General features: G+C 40.3%; 1 protein-coding gene and 1 pseudogene across 5 annotated transcripts in view; one reads left to right on the top strand and one right to left on the bottom strand.

The window, feature by feature from the left end:
• Positions 1–13,601, top strand: part of RASGRF2 (Ras protein specific guanine nucleotide releasing factor 2) — a 188,227-nt gene that overhangs the window by 16,438 nt on the left and 158,188 nt on the right. The gene's annotated exons all lie outside the window — the stretch shown is intronic.
• LOC308254488 (splicing regulator SDE2-like) lies at positions 4,191–5,035 on the bottom strand (annotated as a pseudogene). Its single transcript has one exon. The product of its transcript is annotated as a splicing regulator SDE2-like (transcript).

Here is a 13,601-nt window from a genome sequence, read left to right as displayed (position 1 = left end):
GTTGGTTGTTGCTGAGGCTTGTGAGTGCACGTGTGTGTGTGTACATGCGTGCATGTGTTGTGGTGCTTTAGAAACTAACCTCCTGTTTAGAAGGTATCCCATACATTCTAAAAAGCACATTTTTAAAGTAAAGCATCTAGTTTCAATGGGAAAATTGCAATGTATTCAATCTCTTTAGAGAGCGATTTGTATGAACAATTATGTGTGTTTCAAAGGGAAGCAGGACGTTTGACCAGGGATGAATTCACTAACAGTGGAGCCCCACAGTGACATGGCCTGTGCCTAAAATGGTAGGTCAGGTTGACTAGTAGTGGGGCTTTTCTGTCTCACCTCCCTGTGGTGGCTTTTAGGAGCCCTTGATGTGCTTATACACCGGACCCCCTTCATCAGAGTCCTGGCACTTTATTCCTCATGGATACAGTACATTAAGCAGGCTTTGAGCCTTTGCTGGAAAGCACTGTACTGAGGTGGATGAGTGAAGTTTAAGGTCTAATCTGTACAGTCCTAAAAGTGCTTGTCTGTGGAGGAGATGAACTTGTGTGGTTGAAGGAGTTCTCTGACCATGTGTGAGGCTTGGCAAAGGCTGTACATGTTCAGGGGAAAAGGACCTTTTTCTGACTTTTTGTCAGGGAAGGTTACAGGAACATCCAAGGTGTTTATGCTTATACATGTTGGAATTTGAATTAAAAAGATAACTTAAAATATCTCTAATAGTTTTAAAAAATTTGATTAGATGTTAAAAGGATTTTTGAATACACTGAGTCAAATGACATGTATTATTAAAATTAATTTTACCTGTTTCTCTTTACTTTTTTTTCTATGTAGCCACTAGCAAATTTAAAATTACATATAGGACTTGCATTTGTGGCATACATTATTTTTCCATTGCACAATGCTGATTATAGTACAGCATCCAAGTTTATTGCCCACAGAGCTCTATTTTCAAGGAGCTTCTTGAATCAACCTAGCCGATTTTTCTTGGGGTACAGTTTAGCAAGCATGACAGAGCCCTACATATATTGTGAGTGTTTGTGTTTTGTTGACAGCTAAACTAAAGAAAGGTAGATGTAAACTCTTACCTTTAAATAACAACACATACTTTCCTTTGTGTTTTTCAAATGCAGATATATTCTCATTATGTATGTTTTAAAATCTATGAGCTATATTTTTACTGTGATTTAAAAATCATGACTTTATCATGTCTACTCTGATTCAGCAAGTCCTCTTCTAGGGTTTTGTCCTAAGGATACAATTGGATGAATGTGTAAAAATGTGCATATAAGGATGCTCATTATAGCATTGCTTTAATAATGAAAAGCTGGAAACAGCCTCGATGCCCAACTATAATGTTTGATTACTTAAGTTGTGGAATATCTACACAATGATATTGCCAATATAAATGATGACAATGAGTTATTAAAGAGTACTTATAGGCAATCAGAATATTAAAGAGAAATATATGAATTTATACTTCAAAAATTCTGAAAGAAAAACAAGTTCTAACTATTCATACTGATTCTCTGCAGATTTTAGGTTATTTTAACTTTCTTCATGGCTACTTATATGTTCTAAGTTTCTGTAATAGACATGTATATCTTATGTAATTAATTAAAATAATTATTTGTCATTTAATAAATAAGTATGAAATAGCTAATTGGAAATAAGAAAAATTCAGAGTTCTAAGTGAACATATGTGGCATGGGAATTAAAAAATAGAATTTACTGTCATATAATAAGAGATATTAGATAAAAAACATTTTCCCTAGATTAGTTGCACATTGTAAACAAATGCTTCTAATAATAAGGTAAGTAGCCATTGGTAGGGAGTAAAGTAGTTTGTACTATCTAAAAAATGAAGTTCTTCTTATTTGAAAGTCTTCTGAGATCTACCCTGGGTTCTCCACGTTACCACAATTGTGATGGCCAGTGATTTTTTCCGCTAAAATAATTTCCTGAAATTTTTAAATGCTTCGTGGGTAGTTATTTTTAAGTGACCCAGTACAGGAAGGATGTGGAGGGGGTGGAGTACTATGGCAACTCCTGCCAGATAATGGAAAACTTGTTTGAAAGTGAACTAAGGCCACCAAAAGTAGTCTGAAGAGATTGCTATGTACAAAGCAAAGGCTTTTAAAAATATTATTTGATTTTTTAAAATTTATCTTTATTGTTGAAAGTTTTGCAGATGTTCCCTTTATTCCCCTCCCCAGTGACCTCCTCCTCCTATTCCCCCTTCTCCACATTATTGTCTGTGTCCATGGGTTATGCATATAAGTTCTTTGGTTAATTTCTTCCCACCTCACCCCTCTCTGAAATATGTCAGTCTATTGCATACTTCAATGTCTCTGGGTCTATTTTGTTTGTCAGTTTATTTTATTCATTAGATTCCAGATATAAGTGAGATCATGTGATACTTGTCTTTCTCTGACTGGCTTATTTCACTTAACATAATACTCCTTAGGTCCCTCCATGCTGTCCCAAAGGGTAAGAGATCCTTCTTTTTTATAGCTACATAGTATTCCATTGTGTAAATGTACCAGTATTTTTTTATTCATTCATCTACTGATGGGCACTTGGGCTGTTTCCAGATCTTAGCTATTGTAAATAACACTGCTATGAAGATAGGGGTGCATATACTCTTTCTAACTGGTGTTTCAGGCTTCTTAGGAAATATTCCTAGAAGTGGGATCACTGGGTCAAATGGCAGTTCCATTTTTAATTTTTTGATAAAACTCCATGTTTTTCATAATGGTTGTACCCTTCTGCATTCCCACCAACAGTATACAAGGGTTCCTTTTTCTCCACATCCTTACAAGCACTTGTTGTTTGTTGATTTGTTGATGATAGCCATTCTGGCAGGTGTGAGGTGGTACCTCATTGTTGTTTTAATTTGCATCTCTCTGATGATTAGTGACATTGAGCAGTTTTTCATATATCTCTTGGCCATTTGTATATCCTCTTTGGAAAAGTGTCTAGTCAGGTCTTCTACCCATTTTTTACTGGGTTGTTTGTCTTAGTTTTGTTGAGTTGTATGAGTACTTTATTTATTTTGGAAATTAAACCCTTATCAGATGTACCATTGGCCAATTTGTTCTCCTATACTGTGGGTAAAGGCTATTTTTAAAAATAGCTTTCTTTTATAAAATTAAATTTGTTATAAAAAACTTCTAACAAAAATGTTAGGTCCAGATGGTTGCACACATTTTAAAAATTAATTGGGGTGACACTGGTTAATAAGATTATATAGGTTTCAACTGTACAATTCTATGACACATGATATGTACATTACATGGTATGCCCATCATCCAAAGTCAAATCATCTTCCCTCACCATATATTTGGCCCCCTTTACCCTTTATTGCACTTTACTTTACCTCTGGTAACCACCATACTGCTGTTGTCTGTGTCTATGAGTTTTAGTTCTATATCCCACATATGAGTGAAATTCATGTGGCTCTTAGCTTTTATTGATTGACTTATTTTGCTTAGCATAATATTCTCAGGGTCTAACCAAGGAAATACCACAAATGGCAGTATTTCACCTTTCCCTATAGCTGAATAGTATTTCATATGAACCACATCTTCTTTATCCAATATTGAATCGAAGGACACTTTGGTTATCTCCATGTCTTGGCCATTGTGACACATTAATTCTATAAATGTAATAATGGAAAAGAGGGTAGTTGGAATTGGGTTATAAAAAATCAGCTTTAATATCAATAGAAATAATGGCCAAGAGTCAACCTTATACAGGTTCTAAGTGCTAGACTAGAAAGAGATAGGAAATCAGTATGAATGGAATTTTTTCTTCCCTTTCAAAAGCTGGCAAATAGAGGTGGGTCTATTTGCCAGTCCCCTGACCGAGGAGTCTTGCTGCCCACTCCTGGAGAGTGCCCCTGCATCAGCCATGGGGCCATCAGTTCACACTTGAGCTTCTTCAGACACAGCAACTCCATTTGTGTAACAGAGTTGAGTGCCAGAAATTCTATAGCTTCCTAACCAATAGTTGTGTTCCCCGACTGGCTTTCCTCCAGTTTGGCAGTGGGAATGTTTTCCCAGCTTCTCCTCAGCCGCCTTGGCAGCTCCTTCCCCATCAGTCATTTCTTTTGCCTCCTTGTCCTTACTCGGTCCAGCCCTGGCTGCTTCCTTTTCTATGGGACCTCTACTCTCTGCCTCCTTTTTCTCCTGGGTTTTCTACTTCTGTAGCCCCACCTTCCTTTCCACCCACTCCTGGGTCGATGTCGCTCCCAGGTGAGTACATGAGTGTTCTGAAATATCATTTCCAGAGTCAGTCACAGGGCTTTGTAGTTTTTCTGGTGAGCCGGAGTCTATACTCAATGCTCTTGCCCTCTGAGAACTACTGGGAAATTTGCCTGCCATTTCCATGCCACTTTTTTGAACAGGAAAGCTCATTGCTGAAGTACTATGTCCTTCTTCACTGTCATCCTCTGAGCTGTCAGAGCCAGGGCCCTCCACTTCTCTAGTCCTTCCATGCATTTTCTTTTCACTGCACTGGATCCTCCTTCTGTTTTTGATTTGTTAGGCCACTTCCCAGTCTTTCCAATTTCTGCAATACCATCTTGCTGGGGGGAGCCTGCATACCTTGAGGACAGATTCCCCCAGATGCTCAGCCACCTCGATGCACTGCGAGGTTGGTGAAGCAGTGCCTGAGGTCTGTGAGCTTCTGTTCCTTTCACAGCTTCTCCCTCAGCTTGTTGTTTTATCCATTCAGCCATTGCTTTTCCATCATTGACATCTCCTAGTTCCCTTCCACTGAGATCCTAGCAAATTTCTTGATTGGTTGTCTTAATCTGAGCACCAAGTGCTCAGAACATCCCTCCCCCCAAATCTCCTTTTCTACCACAAAGTCTGGGCTCTAAACTATGAACAGCTCCATGCTGCACTGTGTCATTGGTGTTAGTGAGTGATCCGTTGCATTTCACAAAAAGCGTCCCACTGGAACATGCCGGTCTTGGCAGTGGCAGTGGATGCCCCCGAAGCTGGGGCAGGAATCCACAGCAGTGCTGCATCTCCGCCATTTCACCTAGACCCAGAAGCTGAGTTTCCCTGTGTCAATGCAAAGGTTTTATTGTGTTAGGTAAATACAGAATGTGTGCTTCATCTCAATAGGTCTTTGGATATTCTTTGACATTTTGTTTATTTTCATGATAAAATTCAATGCTAAAAATGAGTGTAATAGTTAAAACTTGGAAAAAGAAATGACTTTCACCATAAGTAGTCAAAAGGTAAGCCCCAGCTAGCCAACAGAGCTCTGCAAATGGGATTCACCTTTAACGTTAACAATGTTAAACGTCTCAGAGACTCAACGACATTTCCTATTCCTGAAATTATACATGTTTGCCAACTTATAGCTGCAGCTAAGGAAATGTCACTGGCAATATGTATATCATTTAAAAACTGATGACCAGTTTGGCTAAGTGGATAGAGCGTCGGCCTGCGGACTGAAGGGTCCCAGGTTTGATTCCCGTCAAGGGCATGTACCTTGGTTGCGGGCGCATCCCCAGTGGGGGGTATGCAGGAGGCAGCTGATCGATGTTTCTAGCTCTCTAGCCCTCTCCCTTCCTCTCTGTAAAAAAATCAATAAAATATATTTAAAAAAATGGATGACAGGTCCTTTAGATTATTACGACACTAATGGAGTCAAATATTACCTTTTCATCCCAATCAGGTAGTTTGTAATTCTTCTCTGTGCACCTACCACCTCATATACACCTCTTACAGCATTGAGATTGTGGTTATTATCTGTGTATCCATCTGTCTTCTATTAAACTCTGAGCTTCTTGGCCACCCGAACTGTGTCTGTCTTGCTTTTGTATCCATGACGACCAGTAGCAGACATGTAGTTAGTGCCTAGTAGATGTTATTGAAAGAAGCAAAATAGGAGATGAGTGCTTTGGGTGGTAAAGTTACCAATTAGGCCCCGAGTTCAAAAGACAGTAGTCTGAATTGCTCCATGAGGATGCTTTTGGGACACAAGAAAGATCCAACACTCTCTTAGGAGTTTAAGCTACATTTTGCAGGGAGAAATCTGTTAGTATTTGTTAAAGTCTATCCTTTTATCTCACTCCTCTCTACTTGAATTCAGACCATCTTACCTCAATTGAACTTCTAGGTGACCTCCAGACCTCCTTTCCAACCCATTCTCCGCATTGCCATCATATCTATCTCTATATATAATATGAGTATAGTCATATTATTTCCGGCTTCATGTCTCTTACTGGCTCCTTGTAACTGCTAGGTAATCCCACCCTCTTTGCAGGACACTGGAGCCCTCTGAGATCTGGCCCATTTATTTCCACTCTCCCCATATCTGAGCCCCAGTCATGCCACACAGAGGTAGTCATCGTTCTTTAACAGGTCACATGCTTTGCTTTTTTTCCTCTGCTTAAAATGCTCTCGAGCTTCATATATCTATCAGATCAGCTCCTCTTCTATAGAAGACCAGCTTTCTGACCCCTTCTGGTGGTCCCTGTCCAGTGCTTATAAAATCTCTGATATACAATGACCTTCTGTATTTGTCTTTTTCTTGACATCTACTTCTTCAACTAGATGCTCAAGAAATGGAAATTCCCATTTACCAAGTGCCAGCTATGTGCCAGGCATTGTGTAGACTTGGTTCCCACTGGATGAAAAAACCCTTGGGGGTAGCAACAAGAGCTCACCCGGGGCTGAACATTAAGTTGGGCAGGGGTTTTCTTTATCTCTTCAAAATAAAAAGGCAAGGAACCTAAGTCATTTGAAGTCAAACACATTTTATTCCAGCTTCACACAAAGACAGTTTTTGGAAATAAGTGAGTGGTGGGTGAATGTGTAGTGATATTGCTCGTTTACTCTGTTTGTTTTTGAGCAAATCATTCTACGCTGGTGGGAGGCAGATCAGGGAGGGAACACAGGGAGATGGTTTCCACTTAACACTCAGAAGGTTGCCTTGGAACATGGAGAGGAAAGAGAATAAAGCCAGAACAGTGATAGTTGAAAGTGTAAAATGTATTCTTGATTAAAGGAAAACTATGGTGAAAAAGCTCATCACAGTTTCATGCGACATGAAATACTTCATGACATACATTCTGTTCTCCAACTGCCACCTCCATCTTTTCTGTTACTTCTTGCCTGTTTTTTTTTTATTTTTATTTTTTATCATGGTGTGAAATTCTCTTCTCCTATCATTTTGCCACTCCAGGCAGTATTTCCTTAGGAAGCTATGTTAGGGGTCACCTCCACAACACTTCCTGTTATATCTGTCATCTTCCTCTTTATTTCAGTCATATCATATTATCACCTCTACTTAGAAGTAGCTTTGAAATCAATGTATATTATGTTTATATTTTTGTGTCTTTAATTAGTCTGTAAGGTCCCTTTAGCCAAGGAACATATTTTTCTTTTAAATTACTTGGAGTTCTTAGTAACATTTATGAAGGTTGCTGTCAAATGTTAGAGTCTTGCTGAATTTAGTCAGTTTTAAATGTTTAAAATCTTAGTTAATGTATATATAGTCTAAGCCCTGATGTGTCCATTTATTCAATAGCAACTGAGAGGGAAACATACTGCCTGGCTTCAGATGCTGATTTTGCTAGATATTATCAGTCTAACCTTTCTGTGCTTTGGTTTTTCATCTCTTAATGAGGCTAAAATAACATCTACCTCATAAATGCAGCTATAACTGTGCTGAGAGAAGGCATATGTAAAATGTTTGACAATGTCTGGCACATAATAAGTGCTTGATAAATATTAACCATTATGTATACTTTCTACATGCAAACAGAAAAATAAAACATAATAACATGTAGTTTGTGCATATATATACATATATCCTATGATTATAAAATTGACTTATTGCAGGCATTTAAAAATTAAGGGACAATAATAGTGAATTAGGAAGTTGAACATTATTGCTGTTATTTTTTAAAAGAAAAAAACTCATTTTTTTTGTGTTTTGATACTCAAAATCAGATTAAGTCTGCTGTGTAAATTTTAGTCTAAAGATGCCAGATGTTAAAAGAATTGAACAAAAACATACTTATGGAAATGTTTTTCATGATTTTGCTCATTTCTGTGCAACCATTTTTAGTTTAGACACTGTACTGTAGTGGGGGTTCCATAAAGACTCCTCTGTGTGAAATTCTGTGTTGGAGCAACCTTTATCATTGGAACAACTAATAATGTTGCTGCAGTTTGGAGCTATTACTGTAGAGTGGTGACAAAATGTTTTCATAAAGTGCCCCATCGTGTTAGCAAATGAGAACTGCAGGATGGAGGTGGACCATGAGCAGCGCAGTTACCCTGCGCCCCTCACATGCTGAAATAGCTCCATTGTGGAAGCATGGGCTTTCCTGTGGCCTTGCATTTGGAAATGTACCCCATGACTGCCAGCATACTACAGTGAAGTTCTACTGTAGTTAATCATGCCATTGGTCAATTTATAAAACACAATACAATCATATTGTGGTAAAATGCAATTACATAAGAGTTATAATGAGATGAGGAGTGGATATGTCCTCTGGGAACTATTCCTTCACTTCTAGAATACTATTCTTTGTCTGGATTGTTTATTGGATTCTGAGATTCTTATGCTAACGTAGTCTCCCTTCCTCTTCTCTCCCACCCCACCCCGGAGGCTGCCAAAGTGGAGAGGGCACATTGGTTTTGTAGATAAATGGTGCAGACGTGTATGTTGGGGGTGAGTGGGAGCTATGTCCGCTGGAGAAAAGAGGGTCATTATTTTGAGCACACAGGAGCCTTCTATTTGCTAACCACAGTCCTCCTTCGCCCAAAGGAAAGGCCCTTTAGTCATTTGACCACCAGAGGGGTGTTTCTGCCCAGCTGGAGCTCCATTTTTCAGAGTACACAAAGGCACACTATATTGTCTAGTAGTGGCTTGATTTCCAGGTTCTGTAGGAAATATGTGAGCTCCCTCACTGCCACATGACCAACCCAGAGTGGATTCTTGGAGCCCTGAGGATCCTCCAGACACTCCTGTGGTCTTGTTGTCCCTGGAAGCAGTGGGGAAGGATCTCCGACCAGAGCAGGCAGGACCTCCATTCTGAGCCAAAGGACTTCTGAGGTGTAGGCCTCCTGTCTGCTGGGGGCCTTTTCTCTTCTCTAGCCGGCTTGCACTAGGAGCTCTTGGTGGTAGTGGCCTGCTTTATTGAGCAGGGTATGGGTCCAGGTGAAAGCCTCGAGGTGGCTGGGATAGGGGCTGCGACCTGTCAGGGTGGTGGTCCTGCAGCCAGTTACAGGGCCTGCACTTGTCATGTCCCCCAGAACCCCGCAGTTTAAGCTCTGAGCACCCAGGCACTCTGGCCTGTTTGTTGTTGGCCCTTTCTACTTCCCTACCAGGTTTTTCCTTCTATGGGTTGACTTGCTGGCTGGCTGATATGCCCTCATTCTGGTTTTTAACCTCTATTCTGTAGGAATTTCTTGGTATGCCTCTAGAAAAGAGCAGGTGCAAACTGTCATCATGCATTAGAAGTGCGGACTTCTTAGTACACGGAGGTTCACACAGAGGGAGCTGCGTAAGCTCAGGTTAGTGATGGTAATTTTGTGGGTCAGAGGGTTTGTAAATTAGACTAGAACAGGAAAGTTATTCACCTCCAGGGATGTCAAAACCTCAATTTTACTTTACTCTAGAGTTCTGAGACGCCTTGTTTCTACCAGTACCTCCTAATTATAAGTTCACTGATAGAATCTCAGAATTTTAGGGGCCTTTAGAGCAGCAAGGCTTCTAAACCTTACAAAGGTCTACAAATCTCCCTGGGGCCTTTGCAAATGCAGACTGTGATTCAGTATGTCTGAGATTGTGCATTTCTAACAAGTTCAAGAAGACCTATGAGGCTTTCTGGCTCAGTAAGACCTTTTTCACCTTTTCCAGTTTTACCTCAAAGTACTACCTTTATTTTGTTTTGTTTTACTTTATTAATAGAGCTGTTTCTGGTGTGCCTGTATATATATTGATTTCAGAGAGGAAGGGAGAGGGAGAGAGAGATAGAAACATCAATGATGAGAGAGAATCATTGATTGGTTGCCGCCTGCATGTCCCTATTGCGGATCAAACCCGAAACATGGGCATGTGCCCTTGACTGGAATCAAACCCAGGACCCTTCAGTTCACAGGCTGACACTCTATTCACTGAGCCAAACCTGCTAGGGCTGGTGTGCCTATTTGCTTTTATATCTCTGAGATGTATATTGATATATATTTAAAGAATCTTCTCAACGATTGAATGTGTACCTAAGATAACATATACAAAAGAAAAATAGTTGCTTTTGCCCTGACTGGTTTGGCTCACTGGAAAGAGTGTTGGCCTGCGGACTCAAGGGTTGCAGGTTTGATTCCGGTCAAGGGCATGTACCTTGGTTGTGGGCACATACCCAGTAAGGAGTGTGCGGGAGGCAGCTGATCGATGTTTCTCTCTTATCGATGTTTCTAACTCTCTATCCCTCTCCCTTCCTCTCTGTAAAAAAAATCAATAAAATATATTTTTTAAAAAAGAAAAGAAAAATAGTTGCTTTTACTTAAAAATGTTTTCCTTTTGAAATTATATAAACATGTTCAAATTTTACAGAAATATTTCGAATAGCTGCAGTTTGTGCAGATACATTACCAGGGGAGGTGTCTTTTAACCCAACAACATCATTACAAATCCTGGAATCAGAAGGCCCTTAGATAATAAGGTGTAAATTTAACAGGCTTGTGGCCCTATATACAGGGAGTGATTTTTTGGGTGGGATGTGGGATGTCCTGGCAAGAAATTCCCATTAGGATGGTCATACTGTAGACGATCTTCCATATCAGTACCTGCCACATCACTTCCCAACCTTTCTGGTCCTGTCACACCCTTTCCCCTAACTCCTATCCTGGACTAGAAAAGTCTCATTGCCATTAACACAGAGAATAGCACTCCTTTTTGTCTTTTAAAGTCCAGATTTTTTTTTTTTTTAATTTTTCATCTGAGGATATGTTTCTTGATTTGAGAGAGAGAGAGAGAGAGAGAAGAGAGAGAGAGAGAGAGAGAAATATTGATCGGTTGCCTCTTGTATAAGCCCCGACCAGAATCGAACCCACAACCTCTTATTGTATACGACAATGCTACAACCAAGTTAGCCACCTGGGCAGGGTGAGAATAACACTCTTTGCACACATAGTGCACACACACATAATGAGGCAGAGAGAGAGAGAGAGAGAGAGAGAGAGAGAGAGAGAGACCAAGCCTGAGCTGTCTTTGGGGGACCCTGTCTCCCAATCCCACTCAGGAGCATTGGTACCTTCACTGCCTATCAGAGACACATCACAGGGACTTGAGTTTCTTAAGGGTTTCCACAAGTTTATCCAATATAGTCTTACTAGAGGCCCAGTGCATGAAATTCGTGCATGGTGGCGGGTGGTGGTGGTGGGGGGGGCTCAGCTGGACCTGCATCCTCTCCAATCTGGGAGCCCTTGGGAGATGTCCAACTGCCAGTTTAGGCCAGATCCCCGCAACTGGCAGTTGGACATCCCTCTCACAATCCGGGACCTCTGGCTCCTAACCGTTTACCTGCCTGTCTGCCCTAACCACTCTGCCTGACTGCCTGATCCCCCCTAACTGCCCTCCCCTACTGGCCTGGTCACCCCTATTAACTTTTAAAAAAAATCTTATCCCCTTCACACACAATTGTATCTGACTTCCTTATTGGCTTATCCCTCTCACACAATTTTTCTCTCTCCTTTATGTAACACTTTTTCCCACTGACTCATCATTTATAAACTTTTCTTTTCTCCTTATTTCCTATTTCTGTTCCATCATCCTTCTTCCCATCTTTCTCTTCCCCTCCCTTCCTCCCCACATTCCTTCTTTCCTTTATCTTTACCCTTGCCCTCCCTCCCCTTTTCCTTCCTTCCCACCTTAATTTTTTTCTTCACTTCCTCCCTCGGACCTGCTTTGCTCCGTCCCCCATTTCTTCCCATTCTCATTTTAAGCTCTACCGGCTCCCCTTTAAAACCTTTCTTCCCTCCCTCTTTCTCTCTCATGCTACCTTCCCCATACATTCTTCTCTACTTACTTCCACTGTTTTAATATCTATCTATCTATCTATCTATCTATCTATCTGCCTAATTATTCACTATCATTTATCTTTTTTCTTTTCTGACTCCTACTTTTAAAATCTGTCCCCAGTACACAACTATACTTGATTTTCATTATAGCTCCTACAGTTCACTCATACATCCTCTTTCCTTTTTTTTTTAAATAAATCTTTATTGTTCAGATTATTACAGGTGTTCCTCTTTTTTCCCCCCATAGCTCCCCTCCACCTAATTACCCACCCCACCCCATGCCCTTGCCCCCCGCCACTGTCTTCATCCATAGGTGTAAGATTTTTGTCCAATCTCTTTCCGCACCCCTCACACCCCCTTCCCCCTGAGAATTGTCAGTCCACTCCCTTTCTATGTCCCTGATTCTATTATATTCACCAGTCCATTCTGTTCTTCAGATTTTTTATTCACTTGATTTTTAGATTCACTTGTTGGTAGGTATGTATTTGATGTCATTTTGTTGTTCATAATTTTTATTTTTACCTTTTTCTTCTTCTTCCTCTTCTTAAAGAATACCCTTCAGCATTTCATGTAATCCTGGTTTGGTGGTGATGAACTCCTTTAGCTTTTTCTTGTCTGTGAAGCTCTTTATCTGACCTTCAGCTCTGAATGATAGCTTTGCTGGGTAGAGTAATCTTGGTTGTAGGTTCTTGCTGTTCATCACTTTGAATATTTCTTGCCACTCCCTTCTGGCCTGCATAGTTTCTGTTGAGAAATCAGCTGACAGTCGTATGGGTGCTCCCTTGTAGGTAACTAACTGTTTTTCTCTTGTTGCTTTTAATATTCTCTCTTTGTCTTTTGCTCTTGGCATTTTAATTATGATGTGTCTTGGTGTGGTCCTCTTTGGATTCCTCTTGTTTGGGGTTCTGTGCACTTCCTGGACTTGTAAGTCTATTTCTTTCACCAGGTAGGGAAAGTTTTCAGTCATTATTTCTTCTAATAGGTTTTCAATATTTTGCTCTCTCTCTTCTTCTGGCACCCCAAAAATTCGGATGTTGGTACGCTTAAAGTTGTCCCAGAGGCTCCTTACACTATCTTCATATTTTTGGATTCTTTTCTCTTTTTGTTTTTCTGGTTGGGTGTTTTTTGTTTCCTCATATTTCAGATCTTTGGTTTGATTCTTGGGGTACGTTGATCTACAGTTGAGTTTCTGTATATTCTTTATTTCAGACCGTGTATGCTTAATTTCTGACTGGTCCTTTTCCATTTTTTTGGCATTCTCATTAAGATCCTTAAAGGTCTCACTAAGTTCCTCAGCGGTTTTTAGAAGATTTTTGAGTAACCTTATAAATGTGGTTCTGAACTCTATGTCGTCCAGTAGTTTGCTTTCCTCCATTTCTTTCATTTGTGATGTTTCTTTGTCTCCGCATTTTGCTGCTTCCTTGTGTTGATGGAGTGGCTTTGTGTGGTAGGTGACCTATAGGGGCCAGTAGCTCAGCCTCCCCAATCACCTGAGGAGGACGCCTTTGGTACACCCCTTTGTGGGCTGAGTGCGAAGTCTTGGTGTAGTTAAGCCTT

This window comes from Plecotus auritus (assembly GCF_963455305.1).
Source record: "Plecotus auritus genome assembly, chromosome: 7".
Lineage (NCBI taxonomy): Eukaryota > Metazoa > Chordata > Mammalia > Chiroptera > Vespertilionidae > Plecotus > Plecotus auritus.
The sequence above is the reverse complement of the archived record's forward strand: the minus strand, read 5'-3'. Positions and strand labels throughout refer to the sequence as shown.